Consider the following 19,756-nt stretch of genomic DNA (forward strand, 5'->3'; position numbering starts at 1 on the left):
AACGTCTTTAAAGGATCTTATTATCAAAGTCAATGGTCGTTTAATTCTCGATTTCTTAAAAGAAATAGAATTATTTGATAAATTTTGAATTGTCTTAAATTAGTGTGATGTTATTAACAATTAGGCACTCGTGAAGAGCAACCTGCCCGTGGCGAGTGCTGGGTAACGCTAATCGCTCTTCCCCCATGTGGACCCGGGGTAGAATATGTCCACAGCACCCCATTGCTGGTCGTATGAGGCGACTAAATTGGGCAACCCGTTTGCCGTGGGTTGCGCCCCTGTGTCGGTGGAGGACGGGATTCTGGTGGTTGAGGGCACTGGAGCCAGGAACAAGTGTTCCTTTTGCTTCGACAGGTGGTAGAGTTGGCCCGATTCTATCAATCGGCTGGTTACGTCATGCCCTAGCATGGAATACATGACTTTAAAATCTATATTATTAATATAAATATGTGATCAAAACAGTTGTATACAGAATTCAAGTGTTCCTTTTGCTTCGACAGGTGGTAGAGTTGGCCCGATTCTATCAATCGGCTGGTTACGTCATGCCCTAGCATGGAATACATGACTTTAAAATCTATATTATTAATATAAATATGTGATCAAAACAGTTGTATACAGAATTATGCCTTGAGTCTTATGCCAGAAGGCGGTGGCTCATGGGCCAATCTGGAGATAGAGACCTCTGAATTCTGTGTTTCTTGGGAACAGTGTTATGGGCCGAACCAGCCTGACACTTATTCTTTTTGATCTCATAGCTTTTCAAGTCTATATTTTCTGGAGTATAACACCTCTGTATCCCTGGTGTTGCAGGTTGGCTTCCACTGCGACATCTTCCTTGTTGACACTCGATGGCGGGTGGGGAGCAGGGGTGCCGAATGATAAAATAACACCATGGCTCCCAATAAATCAACTGGTTCTTTCAAAACAAATAAACGTCGTCACATCGATTCTATATCGTATGATGAAGAAGAAACATCACCTGAGATTGCTGATTCTTGGCCACGATTCATTGTCATCTCATCTACTGATGGCAATCCCTTAAAACTAAATCCTTTCGCCATCTCGAAAGGCTTTCAAAGTGTCGGTGGAGAGGTAACCAATGTTACACGTCTTCATTCTGGTTCCATCCTTGTGGAATGTGCACAGAGACAACAATCTGTCAATCTGCTGGGTCTACAAAATATTTCTTGCTCTGATGCCTAACAATTAGTACAAATTCCATTCAAATCCCCCTCAAATAAAACCTATTCAGCAGCAGTCTCTTCCTCAACTCTAGTTGTCACAATCATTACAGCCTCTGCTTCCTGTCAGACTTTAATCTCTTGGGTTAAGGATGACCAGTTTATCATCGACGAAGCTCAGACATCTCGCTCTATGAAATCTACTTCTGCTTCCTAGACAGATCATCTTCCATCATCACCACCTCAGATTTTGCCTTCTCAGCAAATAGTGACTCCTTCAGAACCAGGCAGTGTAAAAGACAATCAGGGCGAAGCGCACCTGACTAAAAAAGAAAAAAAGAAGTTAAAAAAGGTAAGGGCTCTCCAGCACTTGGAGTTACCTTCTCTAGATGCCACAACTGTAAGAGGTTCATAATCCATTTGAGCCTCTAGTGATGGAGGTCAGTCCCTCACTCCCGGTTCGTGGGAATGGACCTCCCTCTCGCTGCAGATCTCCAGTTGAACCTCCATGAATGGTTCCGATTATATTATTCAGTGGATTTGCAGGGGACTAAAGAATAATTTTAATGATTTACAGTTACTTATACAAGATTTTAAGCCATCAGCATTTTGTTTACAAGAAACTTATTTGAAAAATAATGATCATATTAATTTGAGACAATATGATGCATATAACATATTATACATAGCCCTGTTCCACTTAATACACCACTTCAAGCTGTTGCAGTCCGTTTAAGCCTCAACATTGTTTTCACGTTGCGCTCGCTTTATGTGCCTCCATCTTCTTCTCTTCAACAAACTGATCTTCAGGTACTCTATGACCAGCTCCCCAGGCCCTGTATCATTATGGGCGATTTGAATGGCAACTACAATCGTGTCTAAATAAAATCCAAAAATGGTCATTAGAAAATGGTTTTAAATTTTCAAAATCTAAAACGAACTGTATCCACTTTTGCAGAAAATACAAACCTCATAATGACCCAGAACTAGCTTTAGCTGGTAATCCTATTAAAGTTGTGAAGGAGGCCAAATTTTGGGGCATCATTTTCGATCACCATTTGACCTTCTTACCGCACATCAAGTATTTGAAAAGTAAATGTCTGAAGGCCCTTGACTTGTTGAAAGTTGTTTCAAATTCCAAGTGGGGAGGGGATCCGAAAACCCTACTCCAACTCTACAGAACCCTTATCCGCTCCAAACTGGATTATGGCTCCATCATCTATGGTGGGGCCTGTAAAAGTAATTTAAAATTATTAGATACAATACATCATCAAGCCCTGCGGCTTTGCCTTAGTGCATTCAGAACTTCACCCATTAATAGTCTGTACGTGGAGGCTGATGAGCCATCTCTAAAACAACGTCGTATAAAACTATCATTACAATACGTCACAAAACTATTTTCCAATCAATCTAATCCAGCACATGACTGCGTTTTTCATCCTCTGTATGAGGATCAGTATCAAAAGAAACAATCCCTCGAACCACCCCTTGGAATAAGAATAAAACCTGAAATATCTGCTGCAAAAATTGACCTCAATAACATCTCTCCCACTCAAACACTGTCATCTCCTCCGTGGCAACTGGTAAAACCACAAGTAGACCTTTCCTCAACTAAACTAAAGAAATCAGACACTAACCAACTAATGTATCAGCAAGAATATAATCAATTAAGAAGCACTTACAACACTTCCAAGTCCATATTTACTGATGGATCCAAGGAGGGTGACGCAGTTGCTAGCGCCACCGTCATTGGATCCAGAACAATATCATCAAGATTACCGAATGACAGTTCAATTTTTCAAGCAGAATCACGGGCAATCTTAATAGCTCTTAAATATATTAATACGCAGACTAAACATAATCAGTTCATAATATTTTTTGATTCCCTTTCCTGTCTTCGGGCAATTACAAATATTTTATCTAAACATCCACTTTTACGTGAAATTATAGAATTACATAACGATCTTTCGACTGGCCAGTACGACATCGTCTTTTGTTGGCTACCTAGCCACGTTGGAATTATTGGTAACACAAGGCCGCTGCTGCTGCAAAAGCAGCACTCAACAAATCTGTGACACCACTTCTGTTCCCATACACTGATTGTAAACCCGTGATTAGATCTTACATCCGAGATCTCATGCAAAAGAAGTGGGACACCCAAGTAGGTATCAATAAATTACATGCAATAAAACCAAATATCGGTTACACCTACTTGGGTTGTCAGTCCAGATTTGAAGAGGTCATTATGCGACGATGTCGTATTGGTCATTCTACATATACACATGAGTATTTGTTACCAGGTGAAGATCCTCCGTTCTGTATCCCCTGTGATGAAACAATCACAGTCAAGCATGTCCTGCTTGACTGTATTGATTTTGCCATCACAAGGGACTTATTTCAATGTTTCATTTGTTTTTTTTAAAAAGAAATTGAATTGTACCATAAATTTTGATTAATATGTTGTGTATATAATATACTTTTTTTAAAATTGGAAGAATAAATGTAATAACTGATATTGTCAGTGGCTGTATCCTCGAAGGGGGTTGAAGTAATGTAAAATTATTGTCCCCTGGAGAGGGAATATAAGACCACGTCATTCGAAGTAGATTTGTTCTTATCACAGTCTTTAATCGTAGAATATATGTTGTTTTAATATGGCTAAATGTGTTAATAATCGTCGCCAACACCCGAAGAGATGGTGTATATCCGGCTGGGGTTCATGAAGGTAGCAAAAGTACTGTAAGTCCCCATGGACCCTAGCATGGTGATCTACCTTCAGTTGTTGGAGATCAATAGCCTGTTTTTATAATGTATTGTCATGTATTGTAATATTCATACTAGTTTTAAATATTTCTATTTTAATGCCCTTTGTTGGCAAGTTTTTTTAAAAGTATTTATAATGTTTAACCTTTGATAGTCACGATATGGCTGAAATATTGCTGATGTGACTTAAAATTTAACTCACTCACTCACTATTAACAACTAAGATTATTGAAAGCTGTGCCACTCAGGGGTTTAAAGTAGTGTAAATTATTGTCCCCTTGAAAATGGCATGAGAGTCCATCTATGTTGAAGTGTATAATATCAACTAGTGTTTTAATGTATTTATTGTGCTTCGATTTTTTTAATATTGGTCAGCATAACAAACAACCACAAGTGATGGCATAAATCCTGCAAAAGCACTTTAAGTTCCCATGATTCCCAGTTAGGTGGTCTATAACCTGGTTTTAATTAATATGAACTAATTTACTGTAAAGGTCTTTGTTTTAATATTGATTGGTTTGTTTTATATCTAAACTGTGATATTTACTTTACTGTTTTACTGTCCTTCGTCGACAGGTTTTTAACAATAGTAACTACCTTGTTCTCATCGCGATATGGCTGCAATATTGCCGATGCGATGTAAAATTTTAACTCACTTCCTCACTTTACATGACCTGTACGGACAGTTGTCTTTATGACGTCACTGTACCGTGTTACTGCCTAGAGAGACAACAGCTCAACATGACGCCACTACATTGTGTCACCGCCTAGATGGTCAGCGGCTTCTCCTGACGTCACAATATTGTGGCACTGGTCATAGGGTCAGCGGCTCAACATGACGTCACAACATTGTGTCACTGCCTGTCAAACCTTATACACTAAATAATCTGTTCCTGGAAATGCAAACAAAAAGGGAAAAGATCATTCCCTAAACATTCTGGATATTCTGAATATAATGCATTGTGGGTAAAGAGCTTGTCTACCTCCTCCATCTTTGTGTTTTAAGGTCATGTCTTTCTATGTAAGGTTCAGAACTCTTCACCCCTCGCAGTAGAGCTGCCTTAAAACATGCTGAGTATTTAGTGTCTACGCGCACTTGTTTTTAGACGACATTTAGAATGTGGTGACAGGATGATTACGACTAACATGAATGAAATACTCTTACAAAAATGAGTAAGTGAGTGAGTATGGTTTTACGCCGCTTTAAAATCAGCGGTCATAAGGTCATATCCTACACCAAGACATCTGACACGGTTGTGGTTCAACGACAGCAAATCGTTACATGAATCAATTTCTTCAACGTCACCTTCTTCCAATCATTGACCACCAGAGGGAGCTGTTTCAAAATGGAAAAAAACGCTCAACCGAACACAGCCCGTGCCATGGTAGACTACCTTCATAATGCCAACATCAACGCCTTGCCCTGGTCGTCGAGATATCTTATCCACTCAGTGCCGAGGAGATGCAGAGACGTGATTGCTGCCCGAGGCGGTCACACGAGATACTGAGCTCAGCGCAACGTTGTGGCCTTATGCAACATGACAATAAACAGTTTTCAATGCCTTTGTACAACATGTGACTATCGAGCTCTAAACTTTCATATTTGTATATATGCTATTTAATTAAATATATGGACTTTATTTGGTACAATAAATTTACTAAAATTCTACCTGTGCGTTTCTCCCTTTAGTTACTGACGATCTCTAGCCCATTTTTATATTGTGTTGTTCCTTACTACTTAATGCTTTTAACTGTTCTGCAACTAGTTTTAAATCTTATCTGTGATATTCTAGTTCTCATACTGTCCTTTGATGACAGATTTTTATAAAGTTTAAATATTTGTATATTTCATGTCTAATTTCTCGTCACGATATGGCTGAAATATTGCCGATGTGACGTAAAGCAGTACCTCACTCACTCACTCACTCACCTGTGCGTTTCATTTTTTGAAGAGCGTATCTATAATATTATATAATACAATACAAGTTTGTATTTAGCTGATTTTTATTCTTGAAAAGTATGAAGTAAAGATGTAACGAAAGAGGGCTGTATCACGTTCTATAGAGTACAATAGTTCCACCTTGCGACGTAGTACTTAGCTACTGAATATAGGTACAGTTGCACCTTACGGACCGGGGCCAAATGTTTGAGATAAAACATATTTTCAGCCATTGCTACAAGACATATGTTTCAAGACCAACCACTTACAAACAAACAACGTTGTGTCGAAGTTAAAGGGACCTACGTATACGTTAATGCTTTGACACAACCGAAACATAATGAATAAAGAAGGAATATGCAGAGACCAAGCTTTTTCTTCGAGACAACCGTAAGTTGACATATCAAAGTTCAACACAAGGTTGTTTGACTGTATTACTGTCCAGAAGAAATATTATGTTTTATGTCCCTATGGCAGTGGCTTGACTGTGTGAAGAGAGAGTGGCTCAACACAACTTCACAAATATACTCTGCAAAAAAAGAAACGCAAGAGCAGTAAAAGAAGTGTTACCGACATCCATACAAAATGAATACCACCGAAACACACCAACATGACATGCACGTGCAACATCACTCGTTGAGTCATAAAAATGCTGTGTTTTCATTTGCATGTCATCACAATCTTACACAAGTACACTGTAAAAACATGCCACGACTGACGGAACCCTAACGCAACACCACCATTTGCCCACTACAAACAGGAGCATCATCTTCAGGTGTAGCCAGGTTTTGCACGTTCTGGGGAATTTAACGAAGCAACGTTACACGGATGATAATCTTCGGCCACACGTCCTTTCCATTACGCAAGAAGCGAACGTCATTTTCCAACAAGACAATGCCTGACCTCACAAGGCAAGACTGACAACAGCCTTTTTCAGGAATCACAACATACAGGTTCTATCATTCAGCCACATTTCCTACTCTCCAGGTCTCCAGATTAAAACTCAATATAACATTTATCGGATGCACTGGATCAACGACTGTGAGCACGTCAGCACCAACCACAGAACCTCCGACAGTTGGCACAATCACTGCAGACAGAGTGATTGCTGATTGCTTCCGTGGGACGACGATGCCAGTCTTGTGTGGACTCCAATGGTGGCCATACAAGATTCCTATATAGCTCAGCGACAATCCCCGGCATGTATATATATCATATGAGAAAGGACTCGCATACAGGTTTCAAAATATCCTATTGGATAATGATATGTGCAAATTATGAACAATCGATTACCATCTGTTGATTCGATTACCATCTGTATATTATTTATATGATGTGTGAAAGATACATTTAAAATCACTTTTGCGTTTCTTTATTAGCAGAGTATATATATCACTGCATATGAAGTCAAGGTACTATGTCAGTGCCTATTGTGACAGTTACCCATTATGGAATCACAGTATTGTGTTACTGCTTATAAGAACAGTGCTTGTTTGGGTTTGTTTTGTTTTTGTTTTGTTTAACGCCGCACTCAGCGATATTTCAACTTTATGACGGTGGTCTGTAAATAATCGAGTCTGGACAAGACGATCCAGTGATTGACATCATGAGCACCGATCTACGCAATTGGGATACGATACCAATCCAATCAGCCAGCCTGACCACCCATCCAGTTAGTGCCTCTTACGACAAGCTTGGGTTGCTGAAGATTAATCTGCGCTGATAAGTTATGCAAGCGTGGTATGCTGTATATTGTGATGCAAGGCTAAGGAGGTCAAACGTGGCCTCTCGCAGCAAGTGTGGGTTGCTGAAGACCTGTTTTAACACAGATCACTGCCTCTAGGAACAGTGGCTCCACGTGAAATCACAGTACTGTGTCACTGCCTCTAGGAACATTGGCTCCATGTGACATCACAATACTGTGTCACTGCCTCTAGGAACAGTGGCTCCATGTGACATCACAGTACAGTGTCACTGCCTCTAGGAACAGTGGCTCCATGTTACATCACAGTACTGTGTCACTGCCTCTAGGAACAGTGGCTCCATGTGACATCACAGTACTGTGTCACTGCCTCTAGGAACAGTGGCTCCATGTGACATCACAGTACAGTGTCACTGCCTCTAGGAACAGTGGCTCCATGTGACATCACAGTACTGTGTCACTGCCTCTAGGAACAGTGGCTCCATGTGACATCACAGTACAGTGTCACTGCCTCTAGGAACAGTGGCTCCATGTGACATCACAGTACTGTGTCACTGCCTCTAGGAACAGTGGCTCCATGTGACATCACAGTACTGTGTCACTGCCTCTAGGAACAGTGACCTCATGTGACATCACATGCTGTGTCACTGCCTCTAGGAACAGTGGCTCCATGTGACACCACAGTACAGTGTCACTGCCTCTAGGAACAGTGGCTCCATGTGGCATCACAGTACTGTGTCACTGCCTCTAGGAACAGTGGTTCCATGTGACATCACAGTACTGTGTCACTGCCTCTAGGAACAGTGGCTCCATGTGACATCACAGTACTGTGTCACTGCCTCTAGGAACAGTGGCTCCATGTGACATCACAGTACTGTGTCACTGCCTCTAGGAACAGTGGCTCCATGTGACATCACAGTACTGTGTCACTGCCTCTAGGAACAGTGGCTCCACATGACGTCACAGTATTGAATTTAAGAAACATCTCAAATCGATTACCAGACATGTCAAATAGCTTATAAGTTTCTAAATACACACGCAATGCTTCAGGTTTATTGGTCTAATAAGGAATGTTTTTGATGAAGTTGGTGAACATGACAAATGCTGGTCGAGGCTTATCTGCAAACAAAACGTCAAAGATTAAATGCAGCTTTGTGTTTGTCACCTCCCTTTGCAGTTTATTGATCACGACTTCTTTAATTGATTTATGGGTTTTTTTCACATCTTTGACGTCGAGGAGAATATTAAATGGAGACCTAGTGAGGCGGATCTATGACACCTAGAGACAGGATCTATGATACCTAGAGATGCGGATCTATAATACATAGAGACACGTATTTATGACACCTGGAGACGCGGTGTTATGGTACCCAGTGACGCAGGTTAAGGGACAAAGATCTATGAGATATGTAGATGGGGAAAGATGCAATGGAATTGACAAGACAGCGACACGTACCCTGACGGTGATATACACAAGATTCTCGAACCCTTTAGCGAACCCAGCCACTTGTTTAGTCTTGTCCGCAGCAATGTAGTACCAAGGCTTCCGGGGCTGAACGGTCTGTCAACAGCGGATGTAGATAATGATGAGAATTTTTATATACTGAACCAAATTGAAAACTTCACAATCCTAAAATTTTAACATTTTGACCAGTTATCATTGTGGGCCCTTATTGTGTATTTAAACAGTAATGGCCACGTATTGTCTTCAGATAACACCCGTGTTTGTGCAGGCGAATCACACACATCCTACCATCTGTTTGAGGGAGTCGACAAACCATTGGTCTCCGAGGAAGTTACAGGCCATGTCCACATCACCGCTGTACACCAACACCCGCCTCTGCAACATCAACATTGTATTATCACATACCAAGAAATTCATATATGTCACTCCTCTCAGTATCCTTACATTCGATAGTTAAAAGGAACTGGATAAATTCTTACCAATACTGGTCCGAATTTCATCTCAAGGAGTTAACCCTCAACATTTCTATCAACCTGAGAACTTGTTATGACGTATTCAAATCTTTGCGCTGAGGACCTTTAGGTATTGTTCCCTCACTGTCCTGTAGATGGTTGTGTAGCCCTAAGACACCGGTCCGCTAAAATAAGCGAATTGCTCATCATTAATTCAAGGAGATTGTTTGATAGTTCAGAAATTACAGGAAAAGAAATCATTACATAAGTGAAATGCAATCCATCGATAGGCTGAATTAGTTGGATTGTCATATTTAAACAAGGTCTAAATCAGCCAATACTGAGTTGATATTTACAATATTTGATTATGTAATATGATGTAATGAACAAAATAGCCTCTGGTATATTAATTACACAGTTATCTTCCGAAACTTTGAGATCACCGGAAGTTGGTGTAAAGTTAGAGGTAGATGAAAATCTATGGTAACGCCGGGCGGTGGACTTGCAAAACGGTACACGAAAAACCGACAATTCACCTTAAATCCAGTAGAACCGAATAGGTGCCTTCCATCTTGAGCCGGGGCGGTCGGGTAGCCTAGTGGTTAAAGCGTTCGCTCGTCACGCCGAAGACCCGGGTTCGATTCCCGACATGGGTACAATGGTGTGAAGCCCATTTCTGGTGTCCCCCGCCATGATATTGCTGGAATATTGCTAAAAGCGGCATAAAACCATACTCACTCACTCACGCCCCCAAAAACATTATGAACTCTCAAGCGATAGTGATATCGTCACCCTAAGTAAGCGAAATAGGTTCAACCGGAAGCGCTCATAAAATCATCTTCATTATCACCCTCATCATCTTCAAATATGTCAGAGCCTAAAACCTACCTGCAAGAGTCCCAGTCCGGTATATGGAGAGCACGGCGCACTTCCGGCTGATTCAGGTATACAAGGACGTTTGTGTCATTAAGACAGGGTGGTGTCATGCGGAGCATCCCGGCTGGGAGACTCTTCATCATTTGAGAAACGTTAATAATTGTAATAGCATTGCCTCGTCTGTACAATAGTTCGCATTTAGTGTAGCTTCTAGGTAGGCATATAATCCGTTCTTATTTCTTCTAATGATAGTGAGTAATATATAATTATATAACAATCTGCTTACACCGTCCCTTCAATGGGGACATATAATCCTCGAAGCTCATTGGGTATTCTCTTACACAGTCACCTCTCTACGTCTAAGAACTCACTTCCTCCCAAAGTTTTCAGACGTGAGACAAAAGTTCGTACTAAGAACGAAATGTCAAATTCATGCCTTTACTTTTCGATACATAGGCAGCCGTGACTGCCTTTTTGACTCATATTAGAATTTGGTTTTCACTTACCCAGTGTCTAATTTTGTTTAAGCATGCTGACAAATCGGAAATCATTTTCTTATCTGGTCGAATCTTTGATTCGAACCCACGTACAGCATATCCTGGTAGTTAACAAAGGGAAGTTATCTTTAAAGCGATTTTTTTACCGTTTTGTCTTATATTTTCTTTTTGTGTTTTAATTGTTTCGTTGATTGAAAGATATTGAATTGTTACCAGCATTTGAACCAACTTCGTTTTATATGGTCACGCTTCAATGTAGTTTTGAAAATCAATATTCTATTTTGCTCTAATTATTAGCTTTTGTTTGAATGTACTTAGTTTTACATCGACGACGTCAATGTACATGTAATTTTGAAAATCAATATTTCGTTTTTGGCATATTTTCTCAGGCCTATTCTGATTTCTTCCTGCACTTGTGGTGAGTGTGGCAGGAACCATCCAAAGTTGGAGGAGATGTAGGTGCCTGTGTTGACGTCGTACGTCAGTCGGGTCGCCGTGTTCACACACTCTCCGTACAGGTTGTAGACGTTGAGGCCACTGCCGAGAACTGCTTGATACGTCTCGAACAACTGAGGAAATAAGAATTATGTGTACTGTGTCTTTAACAAACAGCCCTTGACACTAATCATCCATCGTGTTGCAATGTCATTGTGGTATCTGTACCTACGTACATGTATCAGTATACTATGTCCTTGTATCATCTAGGTAATATTTTGATATACCCCTAAAAAACCACAAAACTCCATTTCTGCTCTACGGTGGCCCATCAGGGACATGGAGTATGTTTTTCAATATATTGATATTTCACTTACTGTTATCGTAACCTTTTGCAAATTGACACAAATGTGTCATTCAAATATGTGATAAATCATGTATAAAAACAACCGAATACATGGAAAATGTATTTTCATGTAGCTATTGAATCACTGAAATGTGAAGCGAAAATGTCAAAAACTAAAATTGAAATGTCAAAAACAAAAACGAAAATGTCAAAAAAAAGTGTGAAAACGTCAAAAACTAAATGAATATACAGAAAACTATTTCCACCGCGGTGATAATATTTCCATCGCGGTGGAAATAGTTTTCTGTATTTTCATTTGAGTTTTTGACATTTTCGCTTTTGTTTTTGACATTTTCATTTGAGTTTTTGACATTTTTGCTTCACTTTTCAGCGATTTAATATCTTCTTTATACATGATTTATCACATATTTGTATGACAAATCGTGTTCATTTGCAAAAGGTTACGATAACAGTAAGTGAAATATCAAAATATTGAAAAACATACTCCATGTCCCTTATGGGCCACCGTACTGTTCAAAGAATGTCCTGCTCGTTACGAAGTGAGAGTATGGATCACACGTTTGGGAATGTTGGCTCACTCGGCCTGTGCACTGCTCGTGTGGTTCAGAGTGGCCCTGTCGCACGCAGCTATCTAACGCAACAATATGACGTCGCCATGTGAAACGATCCTGCGCAGCCTTTGTAACATGAGGTTGACCTGTCGTTAGCCACGCGGACTAGTGACGTAACAGGCTGTTAGTAGCGAAATCCTAGTCTAGAACTGGTCATCTCTGACAGAATGGCTACCCTGGCTTCGGGGGACTGCAATATTCTTGCTTCAAATCGTCCGACGACGTTTTTTCCCGTTCAACGTTTGCAAATGGACAACAGTTGGCATTCTAGAACCCCTACATTATCAACAATGTATGTAATAATGGATTTCCTATACCATATGTGCGTTTCTTGTTTCTAAGGAGTATATTAAATATCGAACCAATCCACACCCTTGAAACATATTTGTCTGATACATGTATATAGTATGACAATCAAAATGATTAATGCTGTAATACATAATGTTTGACAATCCTGTATCAAACAGATAATTTGATATATTGTGAGTTATCTGACAGACAAACTAATGTATAATAAGCACCATATTATGTGGCATCTGGCGGGATAAAATAGTGTTGATATATAGCTGCAGTGTATATAGGCTAACAGTGAATGTCACCCGAGTGTCTTTTGATATCAAATGTATCAACACAAGTCGATAAAAGTTTAAATTCCGAGGCTGAAGCCAACCAGCTTCAGCGGCAGAGAGATTAGTGATGCCACTTGATTATGACGCCATGGTTATGATGACGTCACAATGGTCTGCAAAACATTTGGATTCTCATTGTAGCGATGTTGCTTGATCTCACAGGAGAGAAAACTCCCGTAGATGTCAGTTTTGGATGATAAATCAAATAAATGTGTGAAACGTACAGCTCTCTTGCAGTTGGTGTCATTGGAGATTTTGTCGTAGAAGTTGCACCGGCCCTCCAGGCCCTGACAGCAGTGGGTCATCAGGATGTCCCAGTTGCTGGAGAAGAAGAAATGACCTTGTTAGTGAGGGATTCAAGTTTCCAAAATCAACAGCACTAAACCTGTGCGAGCAGAAGAGGTGAGAGGCGATTACATGGTAAAAGGAGGTGAGGTGAGGTGAAATTGGGTTTAACGTCGTGTCCAAGATTATTGCACTTATATAGCGACGTTCATGTCTAGCTCACTGAGATACCATGCCAAAGTTTAACATGAATATCCCACTCAGACACAGTATACTGACTCCGAGCCGACCAGTCCTTGTTTTAGCCCCTTAATGCCGAGCGTCAGACAGGGTAACAACAAGTACCATCATTTAATGTCTTTTGGTATGACGCGGCTGGGGATCGAACCCCGGACCTTCCGCTCTCCGGGCGGACGCTCTACCACTAGACCACGTAGGCGGTCACGTGGTAAAAGGAGGTGAGGTGAAATTGGGTTTAACGTCGCGTCCAAGATTATTGCACTTATATAGCGACGTGCATGCACGTGTATGTGTGTGTGTGGCTGCTTGTACTAGACCGGACTGATGCCGATTTATAGTGCTAGCTCACTGAGATACCATGCTGCAGTTTAACATGAATACCCCACTCAGACACAGTATACTGACTCCGAGCCGACCAGTCCTTGTTTTAGCCTCTTAATGCCGAGCGCCAGACAGGGTAACAACAAGTACAATCTTTTAACGTCTTTTTGTGTGACGCGGCCCGGGATCGAACCCTGGACCTTCCGCTCTCCGTGCGGACGCTCTACCACAAGACCACGGAGGTGGTCACGTGGTACAAGGAAATGTATGGGCCATGTGTAAAGAACTGCGTGCGCTCATTGGAATCTGAACCTTCAGAGAGTGAGGGACAAACTGTATGCGCGTCCGAGCCTGCATGAAGCTGTTTTTCGTTTGAATTCCACATTAAATAATGGTTACACAATGAACATTTAGACATATCAAACAAGCTGGTACGTCCATGTTAGCTCTGGAGAGTCATGCCTTGCTTGTGTGTCACTAAGCCTGGTGTATCTGGCAGCTGTTGACACACTTCATAGTCTATAGGTTTTATACAGGAGCGTCTACGTACATGTCCCCGATGAGGCCGTGGTAGTAGGCGAAGTAGATGAGAGAGCTGTCGCTCATAGCGGCGTCAGTAACTCCATTGCCAACTGCAAACCCCTGGAAGCAGCATTAACGACATTAGAACAGGAGCATTCTGACAGAGATGTGGTAGTGGTAGACAGCAGTTATCGTTATCATAGGAGTGAGTGAGTGAGTGAGGCGGTCCGGAGTAACGAGGTTTTACTGTATTTTACCACAAGTTCCCTACGTGACACGTGTGCTAATTGTATACAACTAGTTGTACCGTGTGAATGCTCCTTTACACGAAAACACCACTCAGAATAATTATACCGATTCTGAGTCGACCAGTATGCCCACCTAATGCCGAGCGTCAGGCGGGGTAACAACAAATACCATCTTTAACGTGTTTTGGTATAAAGGGATCGAACCACAGACCTTCCGCCCACCACGCTATACACACTAGACCACGGAGGCGGTGGTGGCAATGCGACTGACGTGGGCAATTATTCTAGCACTGTGATTGTTTAACTCATGAATCTTAGCCATGTGACTATTTAACTCGTGTAGCTTAACGTATCCTCGCACAACTAACTGACCTTAAAGTTGATGTATTGGTCGTCGACGACGATTGCGCTGAGTGTCGGCACGTAGATGCCTCCGTAGCTCTCCCCAGTGATATAGAAGTCGTTGGTCTTGTACTCAGGGTACTTCAAGAAGAAATCTTTCAACGCGAGGTAGTTGTTGTGAGCTACCTTAAACACATAAAACCACGAAGACTAAAACCAACAGAAACACTAAAAATCTATATTTAAAAGGGCAAAACCTTGAGCATATCAAGATGACAGAAGTTGACATTTTTACTAAGCAACATGACACACGGCCAGTGTCAAACAGCTGACAGAAGTTTTCATTATTACTGAGCAGCATGACATACGACCAATGCCAAACAGTTGACAGAAGTTGTAAATTGTTACTAAGCAACATGACATGCGGCCAATGTCAAACGACAGTACGTGGCATCATGTCCTGACAGTGACAGTAAACATCCTATATGCTAATAGTAAACATGTGATGTTGTCCACATGTTAATAGTAAACACATGATGCATGCCATATGCTAATAGTAAACATGTGATGTTGTCTACATGTTAATAGTAAACACATGACGCATGCCATATGCTAATAGTAAACATGTGATGATGTCCATATGTTAATAGTAAACACCTGACGCATGTCATATGCCAAAAGTAAACATGTGATGTTGTCCATATGTTAATAGTAAACACGTGATGTTGTCCATATGTTAATAGTAAACAAGGGATGTTGTCCATATGTTAATAGTAAACACGTGATGTTGTCCACATGTCAATACGGTCACCTCATCGTCATCTGTGATGTAGTTTCTGTCGTCACTGAAGGAGAACCCAACACCGGCTGGGGCCTCGAGGAACAGAGGAACACCTTGATGTACAATGGTGCTTAGGAGGTCAAAATGACTGCTGGGCATGACTGTGGTAGAAGCGATTATTGATTTTGAATAGCTGTTGATGCCCGGCAATCCTTCTCCATCAATGGGGCACGGATGCCGAAAATATTGAACAGAGTTCTTAGTCGTTCCAGGATGCACGCACACTTACGCGCGCGCACACACACACACACACACAGCTTACCGCGTTCCAGTGGATTGTACTCCACCCTCTCCCCGTCAGTAGCAATCTGTGAGGTAGCAAAGAGGAAACAAATAACAAAATCAGCAAAAATGGGGATCATGCAGTAGGAGTGTTTATTCACGAGATAAATATAATAGCCTTTGAGTCTGTTTAATGGATTTGAATGCTAGAATACATCACTTGATCACTTTTCTGACATCACAAGAGGTCGTTTAAATGCTATTAACGTCGGTCATGGCTATCTATCGGTTTTAATGTTTGCTAAACGCCGCACTCGGCATATTCTAGCTATATAACGGTGTCTGTAAATAATCGAGTCTCGACCAGACAATCCAAAAACTCATATTATGAGCAACGCCCCAAGCCGTCTGGGTACGAAGACTCACAATAAAGAAAGTCCCCGAGCCTGACCACCTTATCCGTGACGTCGCCTATTAAGGGGGTATCCGTGGATCCATCAGTTGAAGCAGGTCACTCACCCTGAACGGCCCGTTCTCTGTGAGGAGCCCTAGCAGGGAGCTACATCCGGGGCCTCCATTCAGCCACAGAACCACTGGGTCTGTCTTCGGTGTGGAACTCTGAGACTCAACAAACCTTAAGGAACATTTCACTGATGAAGGCTTTTACAGTAAATGGCAGCAAGCGAGGGAGGGTATATAAACTAGTAGTATGAACGTATGTCTGACAGGTCAGTCATTGCAGTTATCAGAGGTTATACGTGGTTCAGCATTATTACGCATCAGTAGTAATTTGTTACCTCCGCGTATTTCCAGCAGCAGTATTTATAGTAGCAATACTAGCGGGTAATCTCCCAGCAGTATTTAAATACTACATATTGATACTACGAGGTATTTTCACCAGTAGTATTCGTTACAATGGGGTATTCGCACATCAGTATGTGTTACAACGGGGTATTCACCTAGCAGTATTGGTTACCACAGGATATACTCACATCAATATTCGTTACCACACGATATTCACATAGCAATATTCGTTACCATAGGGTATTGTCACAGCAATATTCGTTACTATAGGATATTCGCATAGCAATATTCTTTACCACACGATATTCACATAGAAAAATATTCGTTACCATAGGATATTCTCACAGCAGTATTCGTTATCACATGCAGGGTAATCACACAACAATATTCGTTACCATAGGGTCTTATTCAAAGCAGTATTCGTTACACAAAATATTCTCACAGCAGTATTCGTTATACAAGATATTCTCTAAGCAGTATTCGTTATAAAGGTATTCTCACGGCATTATTCGTTATACATGGTAATCTCACAGCAATATTCGTTGCAAGGTATTCTCAAAGCAGTATTCGTTACAAGATAATATCACAGCAGTATTCGTTATACAAGGTATTCTCACAGCACTATTCGTTGTAAAGTATTCTCAAAGCAGTATTTGTTACACAAGGTCTTCTCAAAGCAGTATTCGTTACACAAGGTCTTCTCAAACCAGTATTCGTTACACAAGGTCTTCTCAAACCAGTATTCATTATTACAGAGTATTCTCACCATCATTATTACGGGATAGCCTTAACATCAGTATCGCTTTACTACGACGTATTTACACCAGCATGATTTCCAGTTATTCTAGCCAGCAGTATTTGTTACCATGATGTGTTCTAGCCAGCAGTATTTGTTACCATGAGGTGTTCAAGCCAGCAGTATATGTTACCACCAGGTGTTCTAGTCAGCAGTATTTGTTACCATGAGTTGTCCTAGCTAGCAGTATGTGTTACCACAAGGTGTTCTATCCAGCAGTATTTGTTACCATGATGTGTTCTAGCCAGCAGTATTTGTTACCATGAGGTGTTCTAGCCAGCACTATTTGTTACCATGAGGTGTTCTAGCCAGCAGTATCAGTTACCACTAGGTGTTCTAGCCAGCAGTATATGTTACCATCAGGTGTTCTAGCCAGCAGTATCTGTTACCGACAGGTGTTCTAGCCAGCAGTATCTGTTACCACCAGGTGTTCTAGCCAGCAGTATCTGTTACTACCGGGTGTTCTAACCAGTTGTACTTTTTGTCACCAGGTGTTCTACCCAGCATTAACTTGTTACCACCAGGTGTTCTAGCCAGCAGTATTTGTTACCGACAGGTGTTCCAGCCAGCAGTATCTGTTACCACCAGGTGTTCTAGCCAGCAGTATCTGTTACCACCGGGTGTTCTAACCAGTTGTACTTTTTGTCACCAGGTGTTCTACCCAGCATTAACTTGTTACCACCAGGTGTTCTAGCCAGCAGTATCTGTTACCACCAGGTGTTCTCACCAGTAATGCAGCTTCCTGGTGCCCGAGGCCTTCAGATATCCAGAGTACTGCTTCCAGCTGGGAGGTTGACTCAATCCGGGCAACTCTGTGATCTCGTCCTCTGGTACAGCTGCTCGTGCAACCACGGCGAGGACAGCGAGGACCAGTAGCCAGGATACCATGTTCACGTCCGGACGCTCGACTGATGTTTGACGGTAGAACCTTTAAGTCTTCCTTCTTCAAAGTGATGGAAAGACAAATTGGATAAACACACATAGTTTTAGATTTCAATCATATTATCAAAAAAAAAACAGGTGAAGTTTAGTTGTATAACCGGTGTCAGATTATGTCAACTCCGGAACGGGCTGGTAAAATGACCTTGTTTCGTTATGTTGGAGCGGCGGGCTAGTCGAGTGCTTAAAAGCGTTAGCTCATCACTCCGAAGGCCTGGTTTCGATTCCCTGAACGAGTACAAAGGGTCCACCTGCCCTGATATTGCTAGAGTAAAACCATACTCACTCACTCACTCCACCTATATGTTGGCCGCGTAAACAATCAGTAAGGTATACCTAGTCGACATGATCAGGTCTTACCTGTCAGACTTAAGTGATCTCTGTAAAAACGTGTGTCCGAGTTTTATGGCAGTCTTTGCCTCAGCATCACATAAGCATGACTTGTGTAGTCTTGTCTGCGACGTGTTGCAATTGCGCAAGTCCTGCCCCTCAAGTAAGTCCAGCTGTGCGTTATACATATTCATCCAATACCAGGGTTGAAGCAATGAGAGATACGGGCTACCCATGGTGCTGCATTTGCACTGTTTCTCGAAGTTGCGTGGTTGGAGGGTATCCTGAGTATTTGGTTGCGATGTAAATGTCGGCCTTGATAACGTTTGAACAGGGTGGCCCTGTCGTCTAGGGTGCCGTGTTTCGCGTCCCTTAATTTAACCAGGGACTTATTATTGTGGTTCAAATCCCGGTTTGTTAGCACCACACATGTGTTGGTGGGTTGCATCTGAGACCTGCATCAATTCAGGCTTTCATCCAATGTGAAACTGACGGGTCGTGATATAACTGTTCAAAAAGCGGCATTAAACAGAAACCCACTTACTCACTCACTCACTCACTCACTCACTCAAATGTTTGTATTGACATTTGATGACTCTAATCGAAATCCTAGTACACAGTCTATTTACACGTTAATGTATGTCCACACAAGACACGTACTAATGGCCCTTATCCCTGTGCATACAGCTAAGCAGCATTGTTATGTCACCTTGTGGGAACATCGTACGACCAGTATGTCGAGGTCCAGTCAAGGTTGAATGAAGCATTTAGACACTGGTATTTAAAACTTCAAATGCTTGGTTCATGGGTTAACATTGTTAATAGACTCTACAAGTCTCTCTCACTGATGAACTGATAGAAACACAATAGTCTGAGATGTGTTATTCTCTCACTGTGAGCCTGATAGAGACACACTAGTCTGAGGGATGTGTTATTCTCTCACTGTGAG

At 41.5% G+C, this 19,756-nt stretch overlaps 1 pseudogene; it reads right to left on the reverse strand.

The window, feature by feature from the left end:
• Positions 1-8,645: 8,645 nt before the first annotated feature.
• Positions 8,646-19,529, reverse strand: LOC139453871 (lysosomal protective protein-like; annotated as a pseudogene).
• Between the last annotated feature and the right edge of the window lie 227 nt (positions 19,530-19,756).

Source organism: Haliotis cracherodii, unplaced genomic scaffold (genome assembly GCF_022045235.1).
Source record: "Haliotis cracherodii isolate W230 unplaced genomic scaffold, xgHalCrac1.p SCAF_10, whole genome shotgun sequence".
In the NCBI taxonomy this organism is placed as follows: Eukaryota; Metazoa; Mollusca; class Gastropoda; order Lepetellida; family Haliotidae; genus Haliotis; species Haliotis cracherodii.